This window comes from Arachis duranensis, chromosome 9 (assembly GCF_000817695.3).
Source record: "Arachis duranensis cultivar V14167 chromosome 9, aradu.V14167.gnm2.J7QH, whole genome shotgun sequence".
Classification (NCBI taxonomy): Eukaryota; Viridiplantae; Streptophyta; class Magnoliopsida; order Fabales; family Fabaceae; genus Arachis; species Arachis duranensis.
The window spans coordinates 61,183,257-61,192,832 of NC_029780.3; positions in this window are offsets into that span (position 1 = coordinate 61,183,257).

Consider the following 9,576-nt stretch of genomic DNA (forward strand, 5'->3'; position numbering starts at 1 on the left):
TTTTGCGTTTAAAATTAAAGCTTCCAACCATAATGAACCTTGCAGGACAATTCTTACCACTGACCATCTTCCTCTTACTCTTAATGCCACAAAGAGCTCTAAGTTGACCATCCGTCTCCAGTAGCCCATATTCAAGTAGAATTAGAAAGCTAAGGGATATGAATTTTACCCACTTTAATGTTGTGAAGGATGATGGCAACATAGGGGGAGGGGTTTCGAATGAATTTGCAAGCTCCACTCCTTTGTGTTCTTCTTTGACAACTACCACCTCTTTGCAAGCTTCTTTAATATCAACATTTTTCTCTTGGTAGCTTTCTTCCAATTCAATCTCTTCTTCATTGCTCACCAAGGGCATGGGAGGTTGTGCTTCTTCTTCTTGAATCTCCATCTCTTGATCAACCTCTTCCAAGTCTTCAACTATAATATGCCTTGGAGGTTGTACACCTTCCTCAACACCAAATGCAACCGTCTTGGAAGGAGGCTCTATGTCTTGACTTTCCCATGGAGGTTCAGCATCTCCCAAGTCTTCAACCACTTCTTCTTCTTCAATAATTACTGCTTTGTCCAGTAGTTCTAATATAAAATCGTACTCATCCTTGATGATTTTCTTTCCATGACAACTCCTTTCAACTATTCTTTCATCTTCAAGGGTCTCTCCTATCTCCACATTTTGGGCCTCCTCTTGCTCTAAGACAAAATCAGACTCCTCCTTGATGTCTTCCTTCACTAATTCTTCAACCACTCCTTCGACTTCAAGGGTCTCTACTACCTTCACCTTTAGGGCCTCCTCTAACTCCTTATGAAGTATGGATTCGCGAAGATGATCCCTTCTCTCTTGTTCTATATCAATAGCATCATTGGGATCATGTTGCTCTTGGATTGATGGATGTGGGTGCTCTTCCATGGATGGTGGTGATGGGATGAGTGGATCATTTTGTGGTTGAAAAGGAAGTGCACTGGAGCTTGAGGGTTGAATATTCGAGGTAGAGTATTGGTCCATGCGGGATATAAGATTTTGGAGTTCAGAGGTGAGACCAATGAGAGAGGTAAGTGTGTTCTCCATGGAGGTTTGGGATGGATAGGAGGGTGCATTATTTTGGAGAAAGGGTTCATGGTAGGAAGGTGGTTCATCTTGATAATGGCATGGAGATGGGGAATATTGAGGTGGTGGCTTATGAGAGTAATTTTGTTGGAATGAGGGTGGTTCTATGTATGGTTCATTTGACAAATAAGGTGGTTGGTATGGTGGGTGTGGATCAGGGTCATATGGAGGTGAATGGTGGAAAGGGGCTTGTGAGTATGGTAGTCCAAAGTCATGTTAAAGAGGGGGTTCATAGGCATATGGTGGTGGTTGTTGATAATCAAAAGAGTGCTCAACATAGCCATTGCCTTGATATGCATCACAGAATGGTTATTGATAGTCCATTGGAGGTAGTTGTTGCCATGAGGGTTGATCAAATCCTTGTGGCTCCTCCCATCTTTGATTGTCCCAACCTTGATGCTTGTTCTCATTGTAATCTCCTCTACCTGCAACATAATTGTAACCAGACTCATAGCCAAAGGGGTGGGAGTTCATAGTAGTAAGAGAAAATAAAAACAAAAACTAATAAAAAGAAAGTGTTTTGAAAAATATATGATTTTTGAAAAAAAAAGATAAGATAAGATTTTGAAAAAGATATGATTTTTGAAAAAAAATAAGATAAGATTTTTGAAATTTAAAACTAAGATAAGATAAGATAAAAAAATTTTAAAATTCACAAATGTAATCGCGTTGTAAGTATAGCTTCTAAACTAACAGAAAATCCTTTCGTACAAACGTTTGGTTGTCACAAGTAACAAACCCAATAAAAATAGATAACCGAAGTATTCAAACCTCGGGTCGTCTTCTCAAGGAATTGCAGGGAAGTGTGATTTATTATTGGTTATGAAAAACAGTTTTTTTGGATTTTGAAAAAGGTTTGAATGAGAAATATAGATTGCAGGAATTAATAAATCAATAGCAAAGAAAAACTCTTGGGAAGGTATGAAAACTGGAAGTCCTATCCTAGTTATCCTTATCAATGGTGATGAGAATTATATTTTTGCTACCACTAAGTCAACCTCTAACTATGAAGGTAAGTTAAGTGGACAAATCAATTTAACACCTAAAGTTCTAGTCAACTCCTGAGGAAAGACTAGAGTTATAGGAATCTAAATTAATCAGCAAAGATAACAATTATCAATCACGATGAGTTTGACAACTCAAGAGTCACCAATTAATCAACCAGAACCAAGAATATAGAAAGCTAAATAAAATTCATATGTCTGAAATACCTCAATTTATATTAGATAAAAGATATCAAATCCAACATGGAAAGGTTCATAAACCAATATTAACAAACTAAAATAAAATAATAGAATAAATAAAAGTAGGAGAGAAATTAAAGTAAAGGAACATTGAACCTGTGATGAAGAAGTAGAAATCCTAATCTTAAAAGAAATCCTAATCTTAATCCTAAATCCTAAGAGAGAGGGGAGAACCTCCCTCTCTCTAAAACTACATCTAAATTATGAAAAGTGTGACTTATGAATACATGTCTATTGTATGAAGTATTCTCCCACTTTATAGCCTCTAATCTGTGTTTTCTAGGCCAAGAACTGGGTCAAAAACAGCCTAGAAATTGCTGATTACGCAATCTCGTTCGTACAGGTCGCGGCAGAGTGACGCGGAGGCGTCGTCCACGCGTTTGCGTGGATTGAAATTCGCAGATGCGACGTGTCCGCGTGGAGCACGCGTTTGCGTCATCTAGCTGTATGGCCACTATGACAAATTATATATCAAATCGAAGCCCCAGACGTTAGCTTTCCAATGCAACTAGAACCGCATCATTTGGACCTCTGTAACTCAAGTTATGACCGTTTGAGTGCGAAGAGGTCAAGCTGTACAGCTTAGCAATTTCTTCAACTTCTTGTATTCCTTCCACTTTTGCATGCTTCATTTCCATCCTCTAAGCCATTCCTATCCTGTAATCTTTAAAAACACTTAACACACATATCACGGCCTCTAATGGTAATAAGAGAGGATTAATATTAGCAAATATAAGGCCAAAGAAGCACGTTTTCAATCATAGCACAAAATCAAGACGGAAAACGTAAACTCATGCAATTAGTATGAATAAGTGTATGAAAGATTGATAAAATCTACTCAATTAAGCACAAGATAAACCATAAAATAGTGGTTTATCAGTCTGCTTAATTCTCTTCAGTAAAGGCGGCTTGATCGTTTGGTGAAGTTGATTCAAGTCTATGGGTTTCTTCTGGAGAGTGTTGCAAGGGATTTGCTGTTGAATCAATCACCTGTGTTGTATGAAAAACAGGTGATAAAGCGGCTGGGATTGGTTGAATGGGTCCTGTGAATTGAATTGAGTCATGTGATGTAGATTGTTCTTGATCATGTTGTTGTGGTAGAATTTGTTGGTTAAGAGCCCCGGCAGCTGAAGTCGAGTGGGTAACATTGACAGGCTAATACAGAAAGTACACAGTTATGATTTTAAAATTTATTTTAAATCAAGCATGATATGTGTAGAGATTATTGTATTACCTGAGGAAGTCTGGATCTTGGTACTAGCTGAGAATTAGGGTCAGAATCGGCTGCGTCTTCCGATGGGGAGGAGATAGTAATAGCATCCTTATTGGTTGGTTCACTCTCATCAGCGCTCTCACTCGATGTTAGCAGCACTAACTGATAAGAGATTCAGAGTTGATTATAGATAAAAAATATAATTTGTAATACCTTTTAAGTTAAAAGGAAAAGTTTAAAAAGGTTAATTACCTTTCGGGAAGTTTTAGTAGGAGTTCTTCTACTTTTGTGTGGTGGTGGTCGAGCAATTTCAGTTTTCTTTTTTTTTTTGAGTTCTTTTTGGAGAACTCTCAGCGACAGGAATGGTTTGAATGGTGGTTTGTTGAATTTCCTCTAAGGTCCGAGTATACCTAGAGTAATAAGCAGCCTACCATTCGAAACAGGATTTGGTGATATAGGAGCTGCGATCATACACTACAAAATTGAAATGATCCCTGTGCTCTTGATTTTTCAAGAGGCAAGAATTAAAGTCTTCTTGAGTGGTTAAAGTAATGTGGCAGAAAGGATGATCATTTCGAGGTTGTGGCATTGGGATAGCTTAAGAAAATCCAGTTGTCTGTCTGTCAAATGAGGGGCATATAGGGTTTTTTTGAACCTTTATTTCTTATGTAAAGGTAGCCCTGTCAGAATCACTTGAACAGCCAGCATGTTCGCCCAACTTCGATTTGCAAGTTCATTTTCTTCATTGGTGTCAGGAAAGAGTAAACGATCCAGCTAGGCAGGACCACGATTGCGACGCAAGAAAGGAGTAAAATTGAGTTGGTCATTTTCGAAATCTTTGCAGGAATGGAAAAGAGAGAAAACAGCCCAGAATTTATCTTCATCCGATTGGGTGTCCAGAAAATTGGGTTTGAATTCAAACAGTCGAAAACCTTCAATGTATTGTTTGTCAGTGTTACCACCTTCAGGTTTCGTCATGAAATTCTCAAAAATGGCATTAAGCCATAGTTGAAGAAGCCATAGAGGGCCTCCTACACTGATTATTTTGTTGTCTCGAAGATCACAGACAAATGACCCAGCTCTTCGAAAATATGTCCTAGAAGAAGCTTTGCCAAATTGAGGGCCTTTCCTTCATGGAGGAGAGTAGATAAAGGAATGTAAAGTTTCGACATTTGGACACTTCGAGAGCAGAACAAGATTGCATTCAACCAATAAAACAAGAAAGCTACATGTTCATTTTCAGTGATTTTTGTACCTTCTACACCCATGTTGTGGGCGATAAAGTCACCGTAGGAGTTGGTTAACACCACACTATATTGACGCTTGGATTGCATGTCAGGGGTACAGTCTAGAGAATTGATTGAAAACCCTGTGATGATAGCCATGTCCAGAAGAGACATTTCGATCATTCCACATGGAAGGTGGAAGTTGTTGGTTGTTCTATTCCAGAAACAAGTTACAGCCCTGATCATCCAAGGATATATGGTAAGTGAGAAGTGGGAGAGCCTTAGTAGTTCTTGAATTCCTAAAGCTTTTCAGTCGGCATTTTTAGTAGGTTCAAGACGTTAATACCAAGCTGTAAAATCGTATCCCCGAGGGTTAATCTTTGGATTGTTCCTAAAGAATTTTTGGTTGATAAAATGGGAGATGTTAAAGGCTTAGTTTATCAGTAAGTCTTCCCCTCCAGCACTGGGAAAGAAAGAGAGTTTTTTATTTGCTCTCTCTAGAGACTCAATTGGTCCGAGAAAGCAGTGTGTATCAGCACCAATTGTAAAGGAGATTAGGATTCTAGTCATTGGTTTGCAAATGGGGATCGTCAATGACTTCATCATTGACTTGATTAAGAATGCGAAGGGCCAGTGGAGATAGCGGTGCTATTATGGGGCCTTTACCCTTATCTTGGGTGACAGCTTGTGAGTAAGAACCAGCCATTTTCTGAAAGAGTAAAAGGGAGTAAAGTTTGAAGATTTTGTAACTTAGAGAATGATGAAGCTCAAGAAATTTGAACACAGGAGAAAGTGATAAATTTGTGTCACTGTAGCCGTTACTGTGGGAAGAATGCGAACAGAGGTAACTTCGCGAGGAAGATGAAGTGGTAGAGAGAGAAAGCGCAAGTCTCGGGAGACGTGTCAAGTGGATCAGTAGTAATGGGGAGTTTAAATGACAATTATTACTGATTTGAAAACTGACATCTTTTGGATTAAGTGTTTTATTGTTCGATAATGTTATCGAAAGTAACCACATTAATCTAAGGGGGCAATTTGTTGATCGAAAAATATTTTCGATAAGAGTAAGTTGAATCGAAATGAGTTAAGTACGGTTTCTCGAGAAGACACGCGTGAGTATGAAATTGGAGGTAACCGGCGTTGTTTTGAGTCTCGATTGTTTTGTTGACCGAGTGAGTTAAATCGAGAGGAAATCTCGATTCGAGGAATTGAGTAAGTCCTTCGAAGAGTTGGTCGAATAGCTATGGAAGTGGAAAAGTCAGTGGCTTTCATCACGCGAGGAAAACATGGAGAATATCTACAATTACACAGCGGGAACAGTTACCAAGAGGGATTGTATTTAAAATTTGTAATTTTTATTTAATTGTAATTAATGGTGATTTAATTGACCGTTATCTAAGATAGCCTATAAATACTAGGAAATGTTAAGGAATAAGGGTTGGAACTTTTACTCAGAAAAAACACTCTAGCACTCTCACATCCTAGGGAATTCCTGAGTTTGCATTCGAGTTACATTTTCTGTAGGGTTCCTTCCACCTTCTTCTTTCTTTCAATTTATTTTTCTGTAAATTTAACATTTCATTTAATCTCACTCACTAAGTGTTCTTTACTTTCTCTGTTTAATTTATCTTTCTGCAATTTATCGTTGATGCCAAGATTCATTTGATTTAATTAAAGGCATTTTTATTGTTTTCTTTCAATTCTGATGCAAATCTTTTCATTCACCATGTGTTTAGTTTTTGAAAACTTTAATTTCTAAGTTTTATTTATCAATTTATGAATTTTCTTTGTCTTTATTTTAACATTTGTCTAATCGAAGACGCTTTGATGCACTTCTAGAAAATTGGTACTCGCATAGAGGAGTAGATTTTGCTCCTAGACCACTAGATATCGAACCACCATCGATTTGCTAAAAATCGACAAAACACTAGCAAAATATTCTGAGAGGAGATTTTGGTCAAATCTAGTGTATTTTCTTTTTAACTTATAATTGCAAGAATCTCTTATATTGAATTCAATTATAAAAAATATTCTGTATTTAAAAATATTCATAATTTGGTTATAATATATATAATAATCTCAATAAAATCATAATTTTTTGGATAATAATGTGTGATTTTAATTTTAATAATACTTTTAAAATTTTATAGCTATCGAAAATTCGCAATTATTGTAGTTATAGTTGATCTTGATATGTTTTTTATGAAATAATGTTTAATGAGTAATGTTATACATCTAATTTTTTTTTATAAATTAAGTTTAACCATGTTAAACAATAAGATTTAGAATAATATTAGTCATAAATTATTTTTGTTATGTTAGACTAATTTAATTTAACTTAGTTAATAAAAAGATTTAGATGTGTAGCATTATTCATGTTTTAATATCATTGATGATATATCAACTACGAATTATATTTATGACACGAACGGCGAGGGATTTCAGGCTTTGAGACAAGCTCCAGGGACGACCCCATAGACGACAATGACGGACGGTGAGAAAAGCGCAAACGATGCCCAGCTTCACGGATTGGAGCAAGACTTATCTTCCTTTTTTTTCCCCAAGTTAAGAACTTACAAGGGAATGGGGAATGTGGAGAATTGGGGATTTTTGGGGGGTGGGGACTACGTCGTTTTGGGAGGGATTTAAAAAAAAAATAAAAAAGGCGATTTTTGGAGGGAGGGAAACAACGGCGTTTTGGTTAGGGGTTAAAAAAATAATGAAAAAATCGTCACTTTAGATCACCCCTAATAATGTGATTATAGGTATTCTATAGTCACCATTTTTTAAAAAATTGTGACTATAGATCTTTTTAGATCACCTCAAAATCGTGATCATAAACTCTTTTAGGTCACCTTTTTTTGAAAAATCAGCCATAACCATAGATCTCTTTAGATCACTCTCAAAACCATAACTATAGATTCTTTTAGACTATTTTTTAAAAAAAAAATCGTAACCATAGATACTCTATGGTCACTCTCCTTTTAATACTATGACCATAACTTTTTTTTTGTTACGGTAAAAAATCGTGACCACAAATCCTTTATAGTTACGATTTTTTACCATAATTAAAAAAATCATAGCCATAGAACTAAAATGTTGCAGTGTTATCAGTTGCAACTCCATAAGTTATATATGTTGCCTATGCATTAATTGGATTTAAATATAATAAGTATTGCAATTAATGTCTTAGTTGAACTGTTCCTGTTTGCATAAATTTTGTATTTGATATCAATCTTTTCTATTTTTTAGCTCACAATACAAATCATACTTAAAAGGTTGAGGTTGCAGCCAGAGATTACTTTTCTAAAATCTATGATAATCTTTTTTTTTTTTTGTGTTTATGCTATATCTTGAGTTTGAAATTGGTTTTAAGAAGGGAAGAAATTTACAGGACGCTTCTCTACGCCACTATATTCATTTTGGATTATTATTCGTTGATTGTCCTCATATAATATAATTATACAGACTGATGTATGAAATAAGAATAAGATCAACATTGGAGAAATCATTCGGTTGGTCCTAATAGCAAATTATCTACTACTAAGCTTGCACGAGGATTTGGTAAACAAAATTTTGGAGCTTAGTTTGTGTATATGCTTTAATTTTTTTCGATGTGTGTTGTTCTATAATTTGGATTCTGAGGTTTAAAACTAATATAATAGTAGTAACTTTAGTTTGTCTGAACTATTGAATTTTTGATAGTATTGTTATTTAGAACTTTTTTAGTTGTTATAATTCAAATACAATTTTTTAATATTATATTGTATAATTCATAATTTATTTTTATTAGATTTGGTCTCTTGATAATTGAACTAATTTAAAATTAAAACTTAGTTGAATATAATATTTGAAATGATATTGGTATCAATAAAAAAAAGATCGAATCATTTTAAAGAAAAATCAATTAAATACTATATGTATAACTTATATATTAAATGAAATAATTAAAAATAATATTAAGTTAAATTGAGTTGAGATTAAATATTAGAGTGACAAATCTTACATTGAGTCTCAAATCAATTTTTATAATTTATAATTTTACAAATATTTATATGACATTTTGTAAAATCTAAAATAAAATTAAATTAAAATCAAGTATTAGAAATACTCTAATAATTTAAGTTCATTATGTTAATAAATCATGTTATTATTAAACCTAAAAATATTATGTTTGGAAAAGATTAAAATGGTCTCGGTGGTTATCTTTATTATTTCAAATAATATTTATATTTAGAGGTAGAGTTTTGTTAAGGCAAGGGCATGCCCCCAAAGTTTTTATAAAAAAATTAGTAGAAGTCCTTCAAAAAGTAAAGAGTAGCTGAGTTGGCTCAAATACTTTATTATAATTTAGAGTATTTAAGTTCAATTCCTATCTCATACTTTAATTGCATAATACTTTTTAGTTTAAGAGTGGGCCTTTTTTGACTTCACAATACATCAAAATTAAAAGATAAAATCAAAACGTTTTGCTAAAAAATTAGATTTTTTTATTTATTTAATTTAATATTATTTTATATATTATTATTTATTTAATTTAATTTTTTATATGATAAAAAATATTAGAATATTTAATAACTATTGATATTATTATATTTGTATAAATTGATAAAAAATCAATGAATCATGAATAAAGTGAGATACAACTTTCAAATATTCAAAGAGTTGCATCTGATGAGTTTGACCTTAATTTTTTGGAATGAGATCTTGGAAAACGGCTTTAAATTTCGCAATATCACCCAAACCAGAGAGATGAGGTTAGACGAGTTTATCTTAAATGGGGTCTATATC